The sequence below is a fragment of the Euleptes europaea genome, chromosome 7 (genome assembly GCF_029931775.1).
Source record: "Euleptes europaea isolate rEulEur1 chromosome 7, rEulEur1.hap1, whole genome shotgun sequence".
NCBI lineage: Eukaryota > Metazoa > Chordata > Lepidosauria > Squamata > Sphaerodactylidae > Euleptes > Euleptes europaea.
The window spans coordinates 12,160,580-12,186,214 of NC_079318.1; positions in this window are offsets into that span (position 1 = coordinate 12,160,580).

Below are 25,635 nucleotides of genomic sequence, written 5' to 3' on the forward strand. Positions count from 1 at the left end.
TATTACAGTAAAATGCTTAAATGAAAGCACTGTGGCTGCACATTACTCAGGAAGCTCTCTCTTCTTGTAGGCAAGCCAAGAGAGCAAGAGGCCTGCTCACAGCATTGCAAAAGAAACCCAGAAATGGCTGCCTATTAATGGTGGAAGAAAAATGGACCATACAGAAGGCTAGACTTCAAAAAGTCACAGTAAATACAAATAAGGTATATCCATTTCCATTTATTTATGGATATACCTTATTTGTATTTACTATGACTTTTTGAAGTCTAGCCTTCTGTATGGTCCATTTTTCTTCCACCATTAATAGGCATGAGAGACACAATGAATGGAATGAGAAGGGGGTAGGGTTAATAGAGACATGGGGAAAACAAAAAGAAGTTGCAGATAGTCAAACAGAGAAGAAAAACATGATCACATTCTTATTCTACTCTTCCTCCAAGGAGCTCATAGTAGTATATATGATTCCTTTCTCCCTCACTTTTTCTTTACAACACCCTTGGCCAGGTAGGTTAGGCTGTGAAATAGCAGCTGGTTAAAGGTCATTTATGACTGAATGTGGATATAATCTAGCATTGCCCACAATCTGGAGGAAAATGCCCTGTACCTTTAATAAAGACTTAAATGTCTGGAAAGAGGCTGGTGAATCTTTTCATGGCATGGGGGCAAGTAACATCCCCTAGTACAGGGGTCCCTAGCGTGATGCCCATGGGTGCCATGGTGACCACCAACACCTTTCCTGATGCCCACGAAATCTTTTGAGAAAACAGTTGGGACTTTTGCCTGGCGGGGCTCTTGATTGATCATTGGAGATCTCATTGGCTCTGCAGATTTTTTATAAGTTGCTTTGGCAGCAGCTGCTACCACAGCACAAGGAACTTCACTGTATGAGTGAAGATAGACTGTGTGTATGCAGGAAAACATTTTAAAACAATATATTGATTTTAAAAGTCACCCTGTTAAACAGAGCTTCGGCCTAAAATGTTGAAGAGTTACTATTAGAGTTATACCTAACCTCACTCCCTGACATTTTGCAGCTGCTCCATGTCCTGTTGCAGCCATTTTGTGATTCCAAAGGCATTCCAAAGGTGCCTAAAGGCTAAAAAAAGTTGGGAATGCCCATCTAGTACATAAGATCCACTTAAGCCTATATTAAAGGGACAGGACACTTTCCCCAAAGTTATATAACCTAGTATCTCCAGGTCTAGTCTGATATTCTAAATACTACACCACGGTGCTGCTCTACTGTCTTTATATCAAGAGAATGGAGTCATATTTCCACCAACTTATCCCTAAAAAAACTAGAAAGACAAAGAAAAATACATATTGTTCAAAACACCCTAACTATATAGATCTTCAGAATTTTAAAATGCCAGCACTGGTACATAGAGAAATACTGCAGTATATCCAGATCACATAGCTTAACTAATCCCTGTGCCACTGTTCAGGCCTAAGATATTCACCAATATATTGTAACTCCTGCATATTTTCAGCAAAGGCTTCTGATTTATATGTTTGTGCATGAAGTCAGATTTGGCAACCTCCATTGCATTAGGCAAGTGTGTCACTGCATTTGCCATGGTTAGGAAGAGTACAAATATTGTATGGAAGCAATAGAAGGTTCCAGGAATAATGTGTTTTCCAGGCTCTCATTGGCAATGATTTATGCCTGGAGACATTGGCTTTGTTTATCCTTTTAACATCTTACTTTTCAGTGCTGCAAACATTAAATGCTCCTGGGAGCTAAAAAAAAAATCTGTCATTCAAAACATATTTGCTCCCTTTACAGAGAAACATTTTATTTAAAAAGTCAGCAAGTATTCCCACGCAGAACAGCACCAGTGGTTAATGATATTAAGTGATCTGAGCTAGTTATTTATAATAGCATAGATTATCAACCATGCTTAGTATAGAACAGTCTTTATAACTAGCATATCACAAAAGAATCAGATCTGATAGCCATATTTATATGTATCCCTTCAAAACAAATAAGAGACAGTTTATTTAATGTTCCTTCCCACACAGGGTGGATTTGATTTAAATCACTAGTCAGTAAGACTAGATTTAAATCATGGTTTTCTACATAAAGACTAATTCTTGCTGGTATAATCTTAATATTTACAACCACATGAAGATTTCATTTTTAGAATAATAACTTTTCAGATTAGTTTTACAGTTATATCAAAAATTACTGATTTAGTTATACTATTAGAAGTACATAGATAATTAGGAAACTATTGTGAGGTGAACTATCTTCAGTTTCATTCAGGCCACAAGGCAGGGTTGCCATATGCCTGATTCTGGTGGGCAATTCCCCTCTGGTGGCGATCATGCGTGCCCGTGGCCACACAGCTGCAACGATGTCACTTCCGGGGTACACCTGGATGCTCTTGCATGCTCCCCCAAAGGATCATCACTTCCCTGCTCCCAAAAAGCTCCCGCCGATACCAAGGGGGGACCTGGCAACCCTACTGCCAAACCTTGCATTTTTTTGTTGCAGTGTTTGCATTTTGCACCCATGCCTGCTTTACTCATAGATAGAGGAACTTCATTAAAATATTTCCAAACAGGGCCTCTTTTACCCCCTGCTGCCATTATAGATTTTCTCTTCCAAGGAGAGAATAATATGATAAAACTCAGGTTATACGCACAAAAATTCCAAAACTTGTGGAGTATTCTGCTCAGAACATTTCACTTTCATTTTTGCTGCTTGTCTCTCCCTCCTCACACTTTGTTATTTTTGCACATCTATTCCACTCCAAACAATCTTATATTCATTGAACTTCTTGAAACTTAGCACTTAAGTAGGGTTGCCAGGTCCCTCTTTGCCACCAGCAGGAGGTTTTGGGGGTGGAGCTGAAGGAGGGCGGGGTTTGGGGAGGGGAAGGACTTCAATGCCATAGAGTCCAATTGCCAAAGTGGCCATTTTCTCCAGGGGAACTGATCTCTATCAGCTGGAGATCAGTTGTAATAGCAGGAATTTTTTAACAGTTAGAGCGGTTCCTCAGTGGAACAGGCTTCCTCGGGAGGTGGTAAGCTCTCCTTCCATGGAGGGTTTTAAGAAGAGGTTAGATGGCCATCTGTCAGCAATGCTGATTCTGTGACCTTAGGCAGATGATGAGAGGGAGGGCATCTTGGCCATCTTCTGGTCACTGGGGGTGTGGGGGGGGGAGGTAGTTGTGAATTTCCTGCATTGTGCAGGGGGTTGGACTAGATGACCCTGGTGGTCCCTTCCAACTCTATGATTCTAAGGGTGAGATCTACCCAAAAGGAAACTAGCAGGAGATCACCATAAACAATGAGACCTCTGTCCTGACCCTGTCCTGTTCGCAGTGCGCAAAATACCACAAGCCTCAATAGGGTACACCCCATTCGAGCTGTTGTATAGGCAGAAGCCCCAGGGGATACTGGAGGTGGTAGAAGGCCAGTGGATGGGAATCCCCCAGGGGGGCAGGGGATAAAGGCCCCTGAGTATATGAGACAATTAAGAGACCGCCTTGCGGTGGCCCAGAGACTGGCCACCTGGAATTTAGAGGAAGGCCCAGAAGGCCTCCTATGACCAGAATGCCACACATTGAGTCTTGGCAATAGAAGTCTGGTACCGATCAAAGGGCGCATCTTTGGGCCAGGTGGGGGTGATCCCTGGAGGGGCCCCTTTGAAGTAATGAGGGTATTGGGCTATGTACTTATGAAGTCTGATGTGGACCCTCGAGACACCAACATAAGCATCTCCATGTCAATGACCTGAAGGTATGGGTTCCCTGGGAAGGGGATGACTCCAAATGTAACCTGGGGGTGGAGCCCTTAGAACTCCCAGAGGGTGAAATATCCTGGGCAACAGGGGAAGCAACAACGGTGATGCCTCGGGTAGATCAGGCATTGACAGCATGTCAGCAGCAACAGGTGGCAGATTTGCTTCAATGATTACTGCTGGTATTCTCTCAAGAACTAGGGCACACCCAGAGGGTTTCCCACTCCATCAGGACCCTGTCAAAGAAAGTGGCACACACCCCGTGGCATCCCATCCCCCGCCAACGGTAGGAAGCTGTTGAGCAAGAAATAACTAAGATGTTGAAGATGGAAGTTATAGAGCTATCACCGAGGCCTGGAGGAGCCCCATAGTGTTGGTCCTCAAACCCGATGGGAGAGTCCGTTTTTGCGTGACTGCCCTGAAGGATGCAGCTTACCGCTGGCTTCATCCAATGGTTCCAGAAAGTCTAGCAGTAGCTGACAAGGTCATTCTGGAACAACTAGTCAACAAGCTGGTGGAGTCTGACACTTACCCCATGCCTCAGGCCAATTTATTAATAGATCAGTTGGGCATGGCACAGTATATCTCGCCCCTGGATCTGATGAAGGGCTACTGGTAAATTCTCATGAAGCCAGAGGACCAAGAGATGACAGTGTTTGCCACACTGTCCAGCCTCTACCAGTTTAGGGTCATGGCTTTTGGATTGCATGGCATTGCTGCCACCTTCCAGCAGTTAGTGGACCGGGTCTTGTCCCATTGCCAGGGCTACACCCTGGAATATATAGATGACACGGTCATCTTTAGCCCAGATTGGGACACCCATCTCCAGCATTTATACTCGGTGTTGAGGGCTCTCAAGGTGGTAGGCCTGAAGGTCAACCCTGCCAAGAAGCACATCGGGTTCAGGGAACTCCGGTACTTAGGGTACAGTGGACCGGGTCTTGTCCCATTGCCAGGGCTACACTCTGGCATATATAGATGACACAGTCATCTTTAGCCCAGATTGGAACACCCATCTCCAGCATTTGGACTCGGTGTTGAGGGCTCTCAAGGCGGCAGGCCTGAAGGTCAACCCTGCCAAGAACCACATCGGGTTCAAGAAACTCCAGAGAGAGGAAGGGGGTAGAGCACCACCATATTCCACCTCCTCTCCCCTAGCTCTACTCATTCTGAGCTAAGAACCAGAGCTGGTTAAGTCCTCCTCAGCCATTTCCCTCAAGCCATTTAAAGGACCAAACCAGGCCTGGGTATGCCTAGTGGTCCCCCTCTACCAAGAAGCCCTATGCGGCATGGCCAAGCTCACGAGGAACAATTTCTCCCCCTGACACTTTCCCCAGGTAGAGCTGCCAGAGACAGCTAATTGTCATACCATTAGCTGTTAAAGGGCCAGCTGTTACTGATCAGCTGGCTGGCATGTGGATCTTTACAGGGAGTATTCACAGCTCCACTGGGCCTGTTGGATTTTGGGCTTGATAACATGGGATGCTTGGGAAGGTGTCTGGCATTGTCCCTGCCTCCCTCCCATCCCACATCGTTAATGGTTAGACTAATCTGCCAAGTTCACAGGTGGCAACACCGCCTGCCATTAGCACATTCTGTTAAAGCCCCCTCGCCCGTCCCACAAATAGGCTTTGGGTGAAAATCAAGAGCAAAAATGCACAATAGTGGGGAGTGACTCCTCACTGCCCAGAGTAATAAGCCACCACCAACCCCTCTAAACTAAAACTCAGCCGAGAGACAGAGCGACCAAGTCTCCAGCCCTACTGGGTGTTAACCAAGAAGTCAAGCCTACATTGTAAGTTGAGTTCCACAACTTTGGTAGCTGTAGCCAAAACAGGCCAAGGTACTAGGTTTAGACTGAAGCCCCAAACCCAAATAACAGTAAGAGTAATAAGGTTTATTAAAAGAGATGTACAAAAGTATACAAATATAGAAGCAGTGCAAAACAGGGAAGAAAATAAATACAACTAAATAACTATCCTGGAATATGTACTCAGGCTTTAGTCCTTTGACCAGGTGTTACTGGCCAGATTGGAGATACAGGGACCAGATAAAACTCCAAAGTCCAAAATCCAAGACAAAGGTGTTCCAGCTGTGCAAGGCCCAACCTACAGTCAAAAGAATGGCAAGAACAAAAGCAGGCCCAAAGAGATGAAGAGTTCAAACTAGAATGAAAGTTCTTGCTTTATGCCAGACTGTCTGCCACTGGCTGATTCTGTTTGAGCAATCAGGTGTGTTGCTCTGCAGCTGGCCTGCACCTCTGCAGCATGTACCTCTGCAGCTGGCACGCACTCACAATCAAGCAACTCACCCATGCCCAGGGTTCCTTGCACTAATGAGATGGAATGGGACTGTAAAACTCCCTCTGGGTCTCTTGCCTTGAAGCTCCCAGGCCCATGATCTCACTGGTACCTGTGCCTGACTCCATCTCACCCTTTATATCTCTGGAAACTACAAGTCAGTGTGACATTAATTTCCCAGAGAGGACCCTTCAGTAACTTGACTAGACCCAAAAGCCTGAACCAGAATTTTGAAAGGCCAAGAAACAGCTAGACATGGCCAGTTTCTTGACACATTGCAGTTCTATTTAACACTAGGTCCCTTCTTGTGCATGTATTACAAGGGGAAATTACAATTTAAATACACCTATACCATTCACAATTTAGGCTAAAATGTGTGGCTTTTGCTATTGAAGAATCCTGATAGACAACAGTGACCCTGTAGACCGGGGGTGTTAAACTCATTTGTTACAAGGGCCGGATACGACATAAATGTCACTTGGTCGGGACAGGCCATGCCTCACCAGCCCAGATCGGAAATGGGAGGGGTGGCTGGCTCATGGGCCGGATAAGAGCTCTCAAGGGGTGGATCTGGCCCGTGGGCCGTATGTTTAACACTCCTGCTGTAGGCATTACATATCTGGACTTCCAAAAGACATTTGACAAGGTACCTCACCAAAGACTCCTGAGTAAACTTAGCAGTCATGGGATAAGGGGACAGGTTCTCTTATGGATTACACATTGGTTAAATGAGATGGACAGTTCTCACAATAGAGACAAGTAAGCGGTGGAATCCCACAAGGATCAGATGATCATGTGCAACACCTACTATTTTCCTTCCCATATCTCATAGTGCCCAAAAATTTCTTGTACAATACCTTGCATGATTAGGAAAATAGTTTGGGATGTGCTATGTTCAACTTAGTGCAAGGGGCCAACGTGCTTGCAAAGGACCCTACCTACATGTGGAAATCTTCTGGTGGATCCAAACTAGAACTTTTCCTTATGGGGCTGTTTCATCGGTACTGGCCTCAAAGTACTTTGGTTTATCCCTTGATTTCCACTTGCATTTTTGTGCCTTCAGTTTTTGTCTCCCCCTTCCCCTCCCCCAAAGTTTTCCCTGGCTCTTTTCAGACCACTTTTACTCCAATGTTTTTCTGGAGTCCAATTTTGAGTTGGCTTTTTCCTAGGGCATAATGTTTCTATCAGTTTTCTTTATCCCACCCACCTCCAGCCCACTTTTCAATTATTCGACTATCATCATAGTTAAATCACTTCCTCTCCTCCCCCCAGACAAAGGATTACATATTTTAAAGCCCCTAAAATATCGCCATAACACTGTAGTGTTGTAATGATAGTTTAAGCAAGTTCTCTGAATTCTCAGCTGCTTTTTTTTTTAAAGGTCTCTCTTTCCCTCACAGAGATAAACCTTTTTCCTTATATATTCCTGAGAGAATGGGCTAGAGACAAGCTTTTTTTTTAGTGAAAGCTTGGGATTCAGAGAACCTGCTTAAATGGTTACTACAACACTACAGTGTTACATCGATATTTTAGGACGGGGTGGGGAACCTTTTTCATGCCAAGGGCAATTTCCATATTTATAACATCATTCGGGGGCCATACGTCGTAGATCTCCCAGGGGGGAGAGAGGCTAGGGTTGCCAGGTCTCCAGCAACCGCCTGAGAGACTATGCAGAGAAGGAAGGGGAAGGAGGGAAAGAAGGAAGGAAAGGAAGGAAGAAAAGAGAGGGAGAGAGAGAGAGAAAGGGAGGGGTTCCCAGCTTCCCTCCCTCACACACACGCAGGCACGCCCCCGGCTGTGCAAGTGGCCGGGAGCCATCAGGGAGATGCCTCTGCAGCTTCTCCCGCCTTTGTGTGTGCGCGCACACACACACACATAAGCCAGCCCGCCCCCAGCCGTGCTTCCCCCTGCTTCGACAGACACACACACAAGCAAGCAAGCCAGCCCCCAGCCGCACGAGTGGCCGGGAGCGATGGGGGAGAAACCTCCACGGCTTCCCCAGCCTTCGCGCATGCGCACACACGCAAGCCAGTCAGCCCCCAACCGCGTGAGCAGCCGGGAGTGATCAGAGAGAAGCCTCCGTGGCTTCCCCCTGCTTCATCACCCGCACACACACAAAGACACACACCAGCCAGCCAGCCAGCCCCCAGCCACACAGGTGCCAGGAATGATGGGGGAGAAACCTCCGCAGCTTCCCCCACCTTCGCGCACACACACATGCAAGCCAGCTCCCAGCCACATGAGCAGCCAGGAGCAATCAGAGAGAAGCCTCCGTGGTTTCCCCCTGCTTCGCGCACACACACAAGCATGCCAACCAGCCCCGAGCCGTGTGAACAGCCGGGAGCGATGGAGGAGAAGCCTCTGCGGCTTCCACCACCTTTGCGCGTGCACACACACACACAAGCAAGCCAACCAGCCCCCAGCCACGTGAGCAGCCAGGAACGATCAGAGAGACACCTGCGTGGCTTCCCCCTGCTTTGCGCGCACGCACACACACACACACAAGCAAGCCAGCCAGCCCCAGCCGCACAAGTGGCCGGGAGCGATGGGGGAGAAACCTCTGCGGATTCCCCTGCCTTTGCACGTGCACGCACACACACACATACTTTACCTGTTGGCCTCGGGGGGAGTGAGGGGAAGGCTGCGTAAGAGCCCACCGAGCCAGCGGAAGGTGCAGCACAGCCATCGGCAGGGCAATGAGAGCGGGGGAGAGTGGCAGATTTGGGTGCCCCCAACAACTTTAAAATGTGCCACCAGGGCACAGGCCGGGGAGAGCAGCAGGAGATTCGGGTGCCCCAACAACTTTCTCTCCAGGAACAGGAAGCAGGGAGACTTGGGGAAAAGGCTCCAGTCACCCAATCAGCTTTTAGTTTTGTTAGCATGCTCTCCTGCCTCCCTGCAAAGCCCAAAGCGCCGGGAGAAGGGCCTGGCTAGCAATAGCTAGCTCCCGGTCTCAGCAGGTGGGCCATGGAGCTCCAGGCCTCGGCAGGTGGGTTGGGGGCCGGATAAAATGGTCTCGCGGGCCGGATGCAGCCCACAGGCCATAGGTTCCCCACCCCTGTTTTAGGACCATTTGTTTTTTAAAAATAAGGGGTGCTGTGATGCCACCAATAACAACAGCAGCCTCCCGTGAAAATCCTCATTATTGAAGCCACATCAGGAAGAAAATAAACTGACTCCACAGCTGTAAAAGTGCACAGGGAGGGTAGATGGGTGGAAGAACCCTGCTCAAACCGATATCAATGCTTGTGGATTGACTCCCAAGAAAATCATGAGTAAGTCAAGTGCGTAGAAAAGATCTTAATGTGTACAAATAGTATAGTAAAGGAGTATAAATGTTAAAATGGCATAAAATGCCACCTAACATTAAAATGGTATAAAAGGGTAATAAAAATGAGACTAGGAACTCAGCCAAAGAAAATATGTGGGACAAAAATGGCCTTCCCAGCCACACACAAAAACTAAAAGAAAAATGGGGGAAAAATCATACAATTGTGATTCCCTTGACTTTGTTGTTGAATTCTTTGTCAAAGCTCATAGGGCTTTTTCACATGTAAGAGGCACCTAATCTGTCATCCAGGCCCATACTACTTTTTGTGGAAGGATGTGGGGTACAAAAATTGTAGAGAAATAAGATGTGCATACTATGGCTACATAAAACAACATAATACATGGGATAGTTGTCATTTTCTCAATACAGCTTTTCCATGATATTTCTCCATCACACAAATTTATTTAAAACATTTGTATCCCTCCTTTCTGCCCACTTAGGGCCCTCATGGCAGCAAACAATTAAAAAGACATTAAAAACAGCTTTAAAACTAGAGAGAGATATACAAACACATATGTAAAGCTGCAATTAAATACCAACTGTGATACTTCACAGTTTCACCTGAATCTTATCCTGCAATAAGAGGAATTTTGGCTGCAGTTCAATATCCATTATCCTTTCACAGTGTTTGGACCAGTCTGCAAGCATGCGGATATTTTAAAAGCTTTTTTTTTTCCTACCCCACACTTCTGCTGGCTGATTTTTTTTAATGTTGATTACTCAGAATTATGCCAATGTTGACTTAGTTAGAATTTAGGAAATGAGAGCTCCAGGCTTCATTTCACAGTATAGCTATGCTGGGTTTGAAAGAAAAAAAATGTTAAGTCAGCTTATACTTTTCACATTCATTTTTTTCAAAGGATTTAATCATTAATTATGCAACTGTTGATGCAATTTACACATCTGGAGACACTGGATTGGATCCAGAGCTCCATTGCTGGAACAGAACTTGGTTGCCTACCCGTCCTGCTGCAGCTCACCAAGTACCCCAAAATGATGGGGGGGGAGGAATAGAGGGTCTGCTGCCCTCCTCTTCTGATGACAGATTTACTGCATCCGTAGAAAATACCCTTTGGATGCAACCCATCATCATCAATTTTATTAATGTTTTAGTCACAGACCTTAACAATGTTCAGATTCAAACCATACAAAATGTATAACCCACAACACCCAGAGTTACATGAATAAAATTTTTAAAATGTTACTGACAGCCACATGTATACATATTGGTTACTGGATTGAATATTATAGTTCTCCTAAATTATTCTTTCTGTATAAACTTCAGAGTCTAATTTTCAACAAATTTCTTCCTTCGCTTAGAAGCTAACATGATATAAAAGACCACACTGAGCGTGATCTTCGAATTAACGTCTGCCATTAAAAATCTCCTCTTCTGATGACAGATGTACTGCATTAGTAGAAAATACCCTTTGGATGCAACCCATTGCAACCATCTGGGTAAAACACTAAAATGACAGATATAAAACAGGTGGAAAACAAGTAGAAAACAGTTGACTACTATGCAAAATAGCTGAAAGTCTCTTCTTTTTTTAGAGTGTTTGGGGGGGTGAACTTGCAGAAGGAAGAATTGTGGCTCCTTAAACACTAAGGAATCTAAAAGTCACTTAAAAATGACAGATTTGTACATCCCTACTTTATTGCTTTTCATTGGTGAAAATCTAACTAGGGTAGCCCATTCCGAAGGGGGGGGCAAAGCTCCTTAGGAGCCAGTGTGACCCCGCGCCGGAATAGATGCCACCTTAACACAGAATAAGGTGGCACCTACGCTGGTATGGGAGCAAATACACTGGAGTCTGGGCACCACCAGCCGCCTCCAGTGCAGCCACACCAGCAGGGGGAGGGGGGCAGTCCTGGGGCGTTCCCGGGGGTGGAGCTGCCTTTAGGCAGCTTCCACAGCCTTTTTACCCTGGGAACACCCCCTTGAGTGGCGGCAGGGCTATGCCACCTTTTTTAGTGGCCCAGCCTCGCTACTAGCTATGAGGTATTTCCCCCCTTTTTAATTTTAAATCATTATAACAGGGGTTCTTTGCCTCCACAGTGGCTGGGAAGCCTCAGAAGAAGCAGTGTGGCTCAACTGCTCCTGGCGACCATGGATCCATCCCCCCTTCAGGACTGCACTCTTAAAATCCAAAGTTTATTTACTTGCTATTTTTTTCAACATTTTCAATATGTAACGAAAGTGTAAATATCAACTCCAGAAAAATAACGATATTATTCTATAACAGCAGTACAAAAGGCACCCAAAAGAATGATTGTGGGCAAACAAAAAAGAGAGGATGGAACAGGCCATGTATTAGTGGTAAAGGAATGATGGACCCTTCACAATGCACTCTGATAAGTAACACAAGGTTCAGAATATTCTACCAGACGAGTACAGGGTGTGATAAGTTATGAATTGCAAATCTCGACACACTCAAATCCTAACAAACATATTTATGCAGAAGAAAAATCACAATAGGTTCAGATGACCCTTGCTGACGGGCAGCCCAATCCTAAGGGGGGGGGGAGTACTTACACTGTGCTTGGGGATGGCGTAGCCACGTCACCTCCAGAGCAGCTTGCTGCAGTGCAGTGGGGAATTAAACACAGATTCTCCCTCAAGCCCTGTGAAACTCTCTATAGTTTCATGCTGGCGCCAGGGCCCTTACACTGGTGTAACTCCACACCAACTAAAGGGGATGTTCCCAGCCCAAAATGGCTTTGGAAGGTGCTAAAGGCAGTGCTACCCCGGGAACGCCCTGGAAATGTTCCCTGGACATCTGCACGAGCTACCACGCGGTGCCCCTACACCAGTGTAAGTGCCCTGGCACTGACGTCTATGCCAGTTTGGATGGCGCAAGTGGCACATATGCTGGCGTAGGGGTCATGCGGCCTTCTCAGCAGCTCCGCCCCCCTTCAGTATTGCATGATTAGTTAAGAGCCTTGGGGTTATACCAGATCCAACATTATTGCTGTGAAACAAGTTACCACAGCTGCAAAAAAAGGCTTTCTTCCAACTCAGCCTAGCACGTAAGATGGCCCCTTAACTTGATACAGTTGATCTGGCCATCTGGATCCATCCAAATCAATCCAGAAACTCATGTTGGTGCAGAATACCATGCTCAGCTATTATCGGGAGGTAGATGGAGCACACATATTACTCCTATCCTGCAGGCACTTCACTGGTTACCCATCAGTTATCAGGCTCAATTTAAGGTACTGGCTATCACATAAAAAGCCCTTCGCAACCTTGGACCCTCCTATCTGTGACACTGCCTCACCCTCTATGCTCCACCATGACTGCTTCACTCATCTGAGCAGGGTCTTCTTCAGGTGCCAACCTGCAAAGTGGCAAAATCAACAACTGCCCATATATGTACCTTCTCCGTTGTGGCCCCCTCCTTACGGAACAGCTTACCTGAGGAGGTCAGGAAGGCTCCCAATCTCCCGGCTTTCCTCAAACTATGCAGAACTGAATTTGTCAAGATGGCTTTTCTACACAGGCAATAGGGCTGCACTGTACAAAAATTATTCACAAAATTATTTGAATAAATTATTAAGGACTGTGGTCTACACTACTATGTATAGCTTGCTGTAAGTAGGATCTCTCTATGTAATTTTTGTATAATTTAGTGTGATGTGTTAATACTTAGGTTTTGCTTCAGTTTGATTTTTAGATTTCTGGTTGCTTCTACAACTCTAATCCTATTGCATTGTTTACTGAATGTTCCATCTTGTTGATTGTATTGACTCACTCTGTGTAATCCGCCTTGAGTCCATGTGAGAAAGGCGGACTATAAATAATGTAAATAAAATAAAAGTAAGATAGAATAAAATATACCTCCTAGTAACAAGGCATGCAGCGTGACCTTTGCATGTTTACTCAAAAGTAAGCACCACAGAGTTTAATGGGACTTCCATCAAGTATCAGTGCAATCTTAAACCAAGTTACATCCTTCTAAGTCCACTGAAGTCAATGGGCTTAGAAGGGTTAGTTCTGATTAGAATTGCAAGTTATTAATTGAGAACACAGACATTTTGATACATTCCAATCAGATTCACAGTACATACATTTACTGTAATTTTTACACAGGAAACCTACTAGCAGGTGTTGTGGTGTTCATAAAGTAACCCATTATTTCTTTGCACCGATGGAGTTTTGAGTCTCATCAAGAGACAAGTCACACAAAATTGGGTTACCAAGATGGATGCACTCCTACTATTCAAACAGATGAAGAGGCTCTCTGAGACACCAGGGCCCCTATCATAATCTCACTCTTCGTCAAAGTCAATGTAGCCAGGTTGACACACTGAAGCAGGAAATCTGGCCATGTAGTTAAAAATCTCTTCATTCCTCATGTTTTGAATGCAGTTTAACATACCAGAAATATACATTCTAATTTTAAAACTTGTTATTTAGATTCTTTTAAGTATACATTCTATCTGAAACGTATAGCCTGCCACTTAATAAATCCGTTCGGTATGGACAGTTCCAAGATTAATGTCCATCGTGTTGAAGTTTATAATAAGCAACAAAATGGGGGAGTGCCAGTCACTAGCAAGATCTATGGCAGGGCACGAAACTCTGCTTGGCCTTACCACAAATGTAAAGGAATGCAGAAAAACACAGATGAGTTCTGCAAATGTATCCTCTATACTGTCTTCAGTTTAACTTATTTGTTTTCAAAAGGTACAGTGGACATCTCAGGAGGAGAAGGAGGTGTGGGGCATCTGGAAGCAGTTTGTGAAATCCCATGGCAGGTGGTTTCTTCTCCTCCTACGTCAAGATCTGGGTGGACTGAGCACCCCCGGCAGTAGATTCTCACTAATCCATGCCGGATTTGAGGAGGTGACTGCACCCTTACTATCTCATCACCCCTTAGCGATCTGCGGGAAAAGGTGTTTGTTCACAAAAAGCTGCCGCTTTGTTACTTTCCTTATCTATCCTGTCCCTTCTCTATGTGGAATTACATCCCAATCCACACATCCTTCCACAAAGAAACAGCATTGTATACAAGAATCTTTTCACACTGTGATTATGCTATTGTAAAATAAACAAAGAAAAGTTCATTCAGTGGAGGGGGCAAATTTATATTAAAAACAACAACAAATCTGGCATCTTCAAGAATTAGAAATTTATCGTGACATAAACATTTGTGGACCACAGCCTACTTGATCAGATGCATACCACTCCTCTAAGGCATCACAAACCTCTGTTGTTTATACCATAACATAATATTTATTTCTTTACAATTTACTGATTAGATTTGTATTTCACCTCTCTTCCATCATGGAATTCAAGGTGGCTTCCATGGGCTTAGACTGGAGTTGCTCTGCACAGGATTGCACTGCAAGTTTCTGGGATGCTTGTCATGAAGGCACTGAATAGACCTAGGCCTACTTCACTTCAGCAAGGCTGCTAAATCCTATCCCAGGGGTTACCAACAGCATTCCCTAGAAGGGCCAGGAAAATATATATTTTTAATCTGCTCTAGCATTGGTATCTTCATTTCTAGTGCTTTTCCTAGTCTGTACTTTTTGTTTTGTTTTTTTGGTGTTCTGGGTGTTTTTCCATTACTCAGAAGTAGTTCTCATTAAAGAAAGGGTTGGCAACCTCTGCCGCAACCCTCTAAAATGTGTAGTCAAAAGATGCTTTCTTGAAATTGCTGTTACAAACTGAGGTTTGGATCTTAGGTCAGAGGAAGCTTTTTCCACTGGGGTAGGTATTTTGCCCTTGAAGAAAAACTTAGCTAAAAAGAACAATTGGATCCAACTCTAACAGCCTATTCCTGAGATTTTGGCGGCTGGGGACGGCATGGCTGCCACGGCGCCTCCAAAGCCGTTTCCCAGCCACCAAAATGTCAGGAAAAGCCTTTTACAGGCTTTTTGTTTTTTAAATGGGGCTTTTAGCTCTATTGAAAACAGCGAGGTTGCGCCTGCGAAAAAGCAAGCACAGCCTCGCTGTTTGTCCCGGTGGTGTACCCGGGGCAAAAGGGGAAGGGAGGCTGCCTATAGACAGCTCCACCACCACCACCCCGGCACGACCCAAGAATGCCCCCTGGAAAGCCGGCACACACCCCGGAAAGCCGGTGCGGGTCTTTACGCCGGTGGGACTCCGGCGGAAGGCCGAGCCAGCATCCCTGGGTGGCGCTGCCTCAGTAGCGCCAGAAGACGGGTGTCCAGGCCTCCCAGCCGGTGTTAGGGCCACTCACGGTGGTGTAAGTAGCATGGGAACTGGTGCAGGGCGCCCCAATGCTGGAGCAGCCCCTTCCTGGCCTCCTGGGGACTTTTGTCCTTGGAGTTCAGGAATGGGCTGTTAGTTTATTATTTGTACCTAAAGATACAGCCCTGTAAATATTATTCAGAAACTAATCTGGATGGGGTGAGGTTGATTTCTTCGTTAATTTCTGTTTCTCCATTTTATTGTTTTATTTTGTTTGTATGCTCTTGCTGCCCTGAAGATCAGATGGAAGGATGAAGTTTAAATCTCTTAAAGAAAAAGTGATTGTTTCCTCAATTCATAATCAAGTCTAGACATTTTTCATTATAAAAGTTTTTTTTTCTTCAAAATACAGGAAAGCACTTTATTTTGCAGATATTGGATCTGTCCAAGTGCTAAAATATCTCTGCTTCTCTACTGGAAATAAAATACATAATTCATAGTTTATCAAAAAAATGAATTTTAGTTTAGTTTTACTCAGACATGAATGTCAGCATATGTTGGGTGCCTTACAGAGCAATCTTAAAAGGGGGGAATGGGGTTAGGTGTGACCCCTGCGCCAGCGTTAGTGCTGCTTGCGCTGGCTAAATTGGCACTAATGCCAGCACAGGGCCACTTAAACCGGTGCTAGGGAGCCACACCACACATGGGCACTGGTGCAGACACTGCAGCAGCATTTCCCCAGAGCGTGGGCTCATGCTGGCACCAAAGGGGGCATTCCCGGGGGTGAGGTTGGCTTTAGTCAGCTTCCTGAACCCTTCTACCCTGTTAACGTCCCCTTTTGTCGGCACGGACTTGCACCTGCAAAAGTGGAAGCGCAGCCTCATGAAACTGTAGTTTCACAGGTTTTTTTTGGGGGGGGGGGGAAATAACATTTTTGGTTTGCTGCACCCAGCAGCAAGCTGCTCAGGAGGTGGCACGTCTGCGCTGCCTCTGAGCCCGCTGCAGCTGCACCACCCCTCAGCCTGCCACAGCTACCCCCTCCCTTAAAATTGCATTGTGAAAGAGCAAGCCTAAGCAAGTCTACTCAGATGTAAGATGCATTAGTCAAAGAGAAGGGGCTTAACTCCAGTTAAAGTATTCTTAGGATTACTGTTTTGGGCCCCATGAGTACTGATAGCGTTGAGTCCTCATCCTACAAACCCACAAAGGGTGTCACCTTCATAGCATGAAAAAGAATTGTGCAAAGTTAGTTACTAGAGTTTCCACTTGCTGTATTACAAGGCTAGAACAACCTCCTGGCTAAGTCAGAACTTACCACACCTCCAAGCATGTCATAGGGTCCCTCCTTAAGTCTGGTGCACTACTTGACCAGAAACCAGCTAGTCAGGGGACTATTTAAAAGGCTCAATAGCAACAGCATTTCCAGGTAACGGCATTACATGAGCCAAAGGCAAAAGCATGGCTTTCGTTTCACTATCAAGCATCTCAGCAATTAATTCTGGCTCAGGGTTGCTCTTCTCTTTAAGATTTGTACACACTTTTGTCTCCTTAGCCCATGCATAATCCAGAGCTCTCATGCTTTTCTCTGGTATCCTGTACATAACTGTTCTCCAGTTATGAAAAACCACTAAACAGGCAAACAATTGTGAGTCATCTCTTCTTCGTCAAAACTTATTTTCCCTGGAACCGCACACGTTGAATGTAAAGTGCTGGCATTTGCGTGTACATATGCGCTTGCAGATGCTTACATATGCGCATACATATGCGCTTGCAGATGCTTAGCCAAAACCTCCAGCCAACTTTTCCAAGGCCACCCATCCCCCTCCCTCTCCAGTCAGGTTTTACTAAATCTAGACACTGGCCCTTCAGTGAACACATCCAGACTCTGTGAACCAAAAAACGATTTTGTCCCCATTCACTTGAAGCCAACATGACAAAATCTTCTTGGCTGTACCTACACTCCAGCTAGTGGGTCGCAGCCATAGCAGTCAAGGAGGATGTTTTTAAAACAGCCAGTTTCCCATTCCTGACCAAGGACCATCCCTCACTCTATAGGGCGAAAACGCATGGGAGGTTTGGCCTTGGATTTGCCGCTCTCTAGATGCACATTTCCCCCATCTGAATTCTCAGAACTCTGCATGGGGGCTTATTGTTGAGTTTTGAGAATTTGGCTGGGGGAAACGGCGCATCTAGACAGGGGCAAATCCAAGGCCAAACCTCCCATGCATAAACGACCAGTGAATCAAAACACGATTCTGTTCCCGTTCACGTGAAGCCAGCACAACAAAATCCTCTTGGCTGTACCTCCACTCCAGCGAGGGGGTCGCAGCCGAAGAAGAGTCAAGGAGGATGTTTTTAAAACAGCCAGTTTCCCATTCCTGACCAAGGACCATCCCTCACAATCTATCCATGCGTGCGTGTAAAGCGCCGTCAAGTCGCAGCCGACTTATGGCGACCCTGTTTGGGGGTTTTCCTGGCAAGAGATGAACAGTGGTGGCTGGCCAGCGCCTTCCTCTGCACAGCGACCCTGGTGTTCCTTGGGGGTCTCCCATCCAAATACTAACCAGGGCCGGCCCAGCTTAGCTTCTGAGATCCGACTCGACGCGTGGACTCCCTCGGATCTGCATGCTCCGAGTCCCTGAGAAGACGCACCTTCTTGTGTGTGTAAAGTGCCACCGACTTATGGTGACCCCTTTTGGGGGGTTTTCATGGCAAGAGACTAACAGAGGTGGTTGGCCAGCGCCTTCCTCTGCACAGCAGCCCTGGTGTTCCTTGGGGGTCTCCCATCCAAATGCTAACCAGGGCTGACCCAGCATAGCTTCTGAGATCCGACTCAAGTCATGGACTCCCGCGGATCTGCATGCTCCGAGTCCCTGAGAAGATGCACCTTTGGGTGTGTAAAGTGCCGTCAAGTCGCAGCCGACTTACGGCGACCCCTTTTGGGGGGTTTTCATGGCAAGAGACTAACAGAGGTGGTTGGCCAGCGCCTTCCTCTGCACAGCAACCCTGGTGTTCCTGGGCGGTCTCCCATCCAAATGCTAACCAGGGCCGACCCTGCTTAGCTTCTGAGATCTGACGAGATCAGGCTAGCCTGGGCCATCCAGGTGAGGGCATATCTATCTATGGGCGAAAAGGCACGGTGGCTTGAGCCTCCTTTCTTCCCTGTTCCAGCCAGGATGCAGCCGGGATCGAACGCGCGGACGTTCTTCCCTGTTCCAGCCAGGATCCAGCCAGGGTCGAACGCCACGAACGTTCTTCGAACGCGCGGACGTTCTTCCCTGTTCCAGCCAGGATCCAGCCAGGATCGAACGCCACGAACGTTCTTCGAACGCGCGGACGTTCTTCCCTGTTCCAGCCAGGATCCAGCCAGGATCGAACGCCACGAACGTTCTTCGAACGTTCGTGGCGTTCGATCCTGGCTGGATCCTGGCTGGAACAGGGAAGAACGTCCGCGCGTTCGATCCCGGCTGCCTCCTGGCTGGAACAGGGAAGAAAGGCGGCTCCGGCGCCCGTGCCCTTTCGCCCTCTAGCCAAACCCGAAGCGCTGCCATTTATCCGCCGAGACTCGAGAAACCCGAAGCGCCGCCGAAACGCTGCCCTCGCCCACCCGTCCCCGTCTCGTCCCCATCTTATCCACTGACAGCTCGGAAAGCAGGAGCGTCATCCCCGCAGGGGAGACGTGGGGGGGGGGGGAGAGAGAGAGAGAGAGGGCCGGAGAGCCCGCCAAGACGGCCCGGGGGGGGGGCGAGCGGCGTCGCCCCGTCCGCCCCCCACCCCCCACCCCCAGCCAGCGCCCTCGGTACCTCCTTGGGGCTCCCCGCCCGGGACCCGCCGCAGCCGCTCCTCCGCGCTCCCCTTCGCCGCCGCCCCTCGCCCCGTCTCTCCGGGCTCCGCCGCGGACAGGCAGCTCCCTGGATACCGAAAGCAACAACCCCCCCCCCCCCAGCGACAGCCGGACACGCGCAGCGCCCTACCTAGCAGCCGGCACGCTCCGCCTCCCCTCTGCGCCGCGCGCCTGATTGGGTTTGCGCGGGAAGGCCGGCGGGGCAGGTGCGCGCGCGCGCTCGCGAGCGCGGGGAGGGGGCTACGGCGAAGGCCGACGGGGGAGGGGCGGCTGGGCCCCCAGCCGGGCCTGGTCAGTTGGGCTCGGCAGGTCTGGCCTCGCGCGGGCGGCTTCCCCACACGGAGGAGCTGGGCACCGGGCCGTGGTCGGCTGGGCCAAGTTCATCCAACGATGGTCGTCTTAAGAACAGCCTCGCCCCTGCCTCCTTTAGCGTTGCAGGGACGACCCCTCAAGCCAGGGACAGGTGGATAGTGTTTTCCAAGGAGGCTCATACCCCTCCCCCACTGGCCTTGACCAGCCAGGAGGGGCCTGGGTCAAGGAGACAAGTGGGTGGGTTGGCGGCTACAGGGTCCTGATGTGGTAAACAAGGGTTGGGGGGGGGGGAGAGAGAGAGAGACCCCAGGTCGTTATTTCAAGAAAACAGTTTATTTGCAGCTGCTGACCCAGAGGCCCTAATGGGCAGAAATCTCTGAGCCCCGACTGTACTGAGGGAGAGGCGTTCATCCAAATTCAAGATGTGACAACCCATCAACATTCAGGGTAGCGCTGATAGCACTGCAGGCAGAGAGGCGGCAGTAGAGGAACAGTTTCACCCAGTTCTTGTTATGGTTCACTGTAACCCTCTTGCCCCAGTTCCTTCGCACACAGACATACACACACCGAGATCTCCTGCCCAGCGACAAGCTATTCCCTTGCTGTCCTAATACATTTCAATACATTAACAGAAAGGAAAAGAGATTATTACCAATTGCTAAATCGGTGGGTCTTCCATAGTCAGGGGAAGTCTACCTTGCTGTCTCAATCCTATCCATATTGGAGAGGCACCTGAAATTATCTCATGTTGGACCTGAAGGTGGCTATGGGGCCTCTGGTTCACTTACTGTATCACAAGTAGCTGGGAGATGGCGGCACAGGGATCAGACTTGACCCACAGGAAAGCTGGCAAATGCCTCACAGTTCATCTCCAACTTACTACCAAAACTCCGCCTGGGGCTTCTTTTTAAGGGCGAGAGCGCACGGGCGCTGGAGCCTCCTTTCTTCCCTGTTCCAGCCAGGATTCACGCCTTGGGCCTGGAGAAATGCAAAGCCACCCGCTCCTGGCTGCTAACTCTGAGGCTTTACCAGACCCAGAGATGGACCCCAGGCTCCCCTGGTAGTGTGGCTCACCTTTGTGCAGCAGTGCCCTGCTTTAGGGTCAATCCTTGGTCCTATACCAGGTCGCTGAGGCAGTCTGGGCACCTGCAATGAATGGCACCGCTCGAAGTATACATGCCAGGAGCAAGTTCTGTTGGATTCCTTAAGATATACTTCTAGATCACTGGTTCCCAACCAGGGGTCCGTGGACCCCCAGGGGTCCGCGAGAACTAAATTAAGGTCCGCGAAACAAAGTTATAAACCCATAATAAATTAATATTTTCAATGAAAAGTTCTCTATTATAAAAATATATATTCAAATATTATTCTAAGTTTAATGTTTAACTAACAGTTATGATTAAAGTTTATTTTCAAATTCTCAGAATTTTTATTTTGAACCTTGGGGTCCCTGCACCGAACAAAAAAGTCCTAGTGGTCCCTGGTCAAAAAAAGGTTGGGAACCATGTGCTTAGAATTTGGCTGCAAATGAGAAATTGAATTTCCTGGGGGGGGGGCATTTTTAAGAATTAGTTCTGAGGATTGATTTCGGACCTTTATTCTTTGGTTAACAGGTATCCCAATACTGAAACCGCCATTCCTGAAAGCCAGCACGGCCAGGGGTGGCATGGCCGCAGCGCTGCCGCACACCTCCGCAGAGGTTTCGTAACCGCCGCAGGGCGTAAAAAGGGATCAAAATAGAAAATAAACCCAAAATGGGAGGAAAGGCCCCATTGCAGACAGCGATGCTGCAGAACGACGACAACAACAAAAAGGTTGTGTAGCAACACCGTTGTGTTAGGGGGCATTCCCTAATGGCAGCTCCGCCCCTCAGCATGCCCCGGGAACGCCTTCCAGGATGCCCGCGCGGAGGCTGCAAATGAGAAATTGAATTTCCTGGGGGACATTTTTAAGAATTAGTTCTGAGGATCCCGGCTGCATCCTGGCTGGAACAGGGCAGAAAGGAGGCTCCAGGGCCCGGGCGTTTTCGCCCATTTGGCCGTTTAGGCCGCGGGAGGTTCTGTGCAGCGTTTTGAGAAATCGGACCGGGGGAAACGCGCGCCTAGAAGGGGGAAGTTTCGATCTCTTAAAAGAAAAAGCGACGGTTTCCTCAATTCATAATCAAGTCTAGCCATTTTTCATTATACAAGGGGTTTTTTTCCCCTTCAAAATACAGGAAAGCACTTTGTTTTGCAGATATTGGATCTGTCCAAGTGCTAAAACATCTCTGCTTCTCTACTGGAATAGTCAAAAAGGGCCAGAGTCCAGTAGCACCTTAAAGACTAACAAAAATATTTTCACAGTGGGTCGCCGTGTTAGTCTGCTTGCAATAGTCAAAAAGGGCCAGAGTCCAGTAGCACCTTAAAGACTAACAAAAATATTTTCTGGTAGGGTGTGAGCTTTCGTGAGCCACAGCTCACTTGTTAGGCTTTAAGGTGCTCCTGGACTCTTGCCCCTTTTTGACTACTGCAAACAGACTAACACAGCTACCCACGGCGAATTATCTCTACTGGAAATAATTCATAATTCAGAGTTGTCGCCCATTTGGCCGTTTCGGCCGCGGGGTGGGGGGGAGAGAGAAGAACACCAGAAAGGCCCCGCTGGAGCAGACCCGGGCCCATCAGGCCCAGCAGTCTGTTCCCGCAGCGGCCAACCGGGATGTGCATCCAGACAGCGGCAAACCCTCCCATGCATCAATGGCCCCTCCTTCCCTCTCGCCTCCCCCCCCCCTTGGCCCGGGAACGTGCGGGGCGGGAGCGAGCGCGGCGCGCGCGCCCGGTGCGCCTGCGGGGGCTGTGCGGGGCGGGTGGGAGAAGCAGCCCTGCCTTTCCGTTCGCGTGCTCTGCCGTCCTGGGGTTGCAGGCTTGCAGCGACGCTCAGGTTCCTCCGGCCAGAGGGCAGCCTGGACGATGACTGGGGAAGGGGATGGGGTTGGGTGAGGTCTGAGGCCGCGCGCTTCTGCCGAGGAGGTCCTCCATTTTTCAAGGGCAGATTCTCGCGCGTGATGCTGCAGTTTGGTGCAGGGAAGCGAAGAGCATCGCTTCAGCGCCCGCTCCAGCTAGTTCTCTGGTGGTTGTGTTTTTGTAAAAAAAAAAAAAAAAAACCCTCTACTAACAGAGAAACAGTTCTTGCAACTGTAGCTGTGAAATGTTTGCCTGGAAATATGTGGGACGTGCACCTTAACATCATGAAAATATAATATTTACTATATATATATATATGTGTGTGTGTGTGTGTGTGTGTGTGTGTGTGTGTGTAATTATATATATAATTAAATATATATATAAAAAGTAAATATATTTTCATGATATAATTATATATAATTATATTTATATTTGTGTGTGTGTGTGTGTGTATATGTGTGTGTGTGTGTGTAATTATATATATATAATTAAATATATATATAAAAAGTAAATATATTTTCATGATATAATTATATATAATTATATTTATATATATGTGTGTGTGTGTGTGTATATGTGTGTGTGTGTGTGTGTGTGTAATTATATATATATAATTAAATATATATATAAAAAGTAAATATATTTTCATGATATAATTATATATAATTATATTTATATATGTGTGTGTGTGTGTGTGTGTGTATAATTATATATATATAATTAAATATATATATAAAAAGTAAATATATTTTCATGATATAATTATATATAATTATATTTATATGTGTGTGTGTGTGTGTGTGTGTATACACACACACACACACACACACACACACATATTCCTTTGAAATGTGGTGTTGGAGGAGAGTGTTGCGGATTCCGTGGACTGCCAAAAAAACAAATCAGTGGGTTCTAGATCAAATCAAGCCTGAACTGACCCTAGAAGCTAAAATGACTCAACTGAGGCTGTCGTATTTTGGTCACGTCATGAGACGACAAGAGTCACTGGAAAAGACCGTCATGATAGGAAACGTTGAGGGCAGCAGGAAAAGAGGAAGACCCGACAAGAGATGGATTGACTCAATAAAGGAAGCCACAGCCTTCGATTTGCAAGATCTGAGCAAGGCTGTCAGAGATAGGACATTTTGGAGGACTTTCATTCATAGGGTCGCCATGAGTCGGAAACGACTTGACGGCACTTAACACACACACACACACACACACACACATATATATATATATAATTTTTCTCCATGTAATGTATCCATAAAAAACTGTACAGTAATGATAAAAAGTAAAAAAAAAATATTAATCTATTTTAACAATTAAATGACTTCCCCCTCTCCCTCTTCCGTCTACAATTAAATTGTATAATCTTTTGCTAACAGGGCTAATCCCAATATTATCTTAATTTATCTATTCTTATCGTATCCAACTTTATAAAATCAATATCTAATATAAAAGTTAACACAAATTATGAATAAGGGGTTAGTTCAATGAATATCCTTTAAATGGTCCCGTTAAAAAGTACTTTTCACAGTATATTCTCCAAGCCTCCCATTCCCCCCAAAATTGTTCATTATCATGCTGATTTATCAAAGCTGTAAGTTTCGCCATCTCAGTCAATTCCAGCATCTTTTTTTTAATATTTACAAGAAGAATCCCGGAACACTTGTTCCAAGTTATGCCATGTCTGTGTCAATATTCCTTATCTGGCAGGCAGTTAGTATAATGGAGGGATTATTCCAAGATGTACATCATTTTTTCATATAGAATAATAGGAATGCAATCCTGTGCACACTTTTTGGTAATAAGCCCCATTGCTGCACTTACTTTTGAGTAAATGTACATTGAGTATGGCTTCATGGTTGTGTCCAATCATATGCCCACTTACTTTAGTGAAAGTCCTGCTGAAATTATTCAGAATAATAAACATACTTAAGAGAGCCAGTGGTTAAGGTGTCGGACTAGGACCTGGGAAACCCAGATTCAAATCCTTACTCGCGCAATGGATGCTTGTAGGGTGACCTTGGGCCAGTCACACACTCTCAGCCTGGCTAGTATTTGGATGGGAGACCTCCAAGGAATACCAGGGTTATGACAAGGAGGCAGGCAATGGCAAACCACCTCTGAACATCTCTTGCCTTGAAAACCCTACAGGGTTGCCATAAGTCAGCTGTGACTTGATGGCTAAATAAATGAACAAACATATTTAGGATAGGTTGCAGGACATCAATCCTATGCATTGATAGCATTTACATTGAGTAAATATATTTCATATAATAACGTTTTAACCTTATCTTTGTCTGTATATTGCTTAGGGAAGGAGCCCTGTGGTGCAGAGTGTTAAGCTGCAGTACTGCAGCTGAGTTCGATCCTGACGGAAGTCGGTTTCAGGTAGCCGGCTCAAGGTTGACTCAGCCTTCCATCCTTCTGAGGTCGGTGAAATGAGTACCCAGCTTGCTGGGGGTAAAGGGAAGATGACTGGGGAAGGCACTGGCAAACCACCCCACAAACAAAGTCTGCCTTGGAAACAGTGGGATGTGACGTCACCCAATGGGTCAGGAATGACCCGGTGCTTGCACAGGGGACCTTTACCTTTATATTGCTTGAGAATGTACGACAGAATACAGAAGAAAAATCAAATGCATCTCCTAATCAAAACAGATATAATTTTATTCTTGGACCTTATTTGAAACAAAGCTATTGTGAAAATAACCTTCATGTCATTAATTTCCACCATCACAAATCAGAAGGCTGATTTCATGTACCCTTTTTTAAAGTGGTGAGGTAAGCTCAACCTGATTCCCTGGTGCATTGAGGTGGCTGTGGATATTCCAACGTGTGTCCGGATTATCAAACTGCAAAAATTAAATGAGATAGAAAGCTAAAAACTGGACAATTGGCCTAGACAATTAAGGATCAGGCCAATATTGCTTACAGATTAACTCCATCCTAGACATACAGTATTGATGATCTTATATCTTTGGAAATG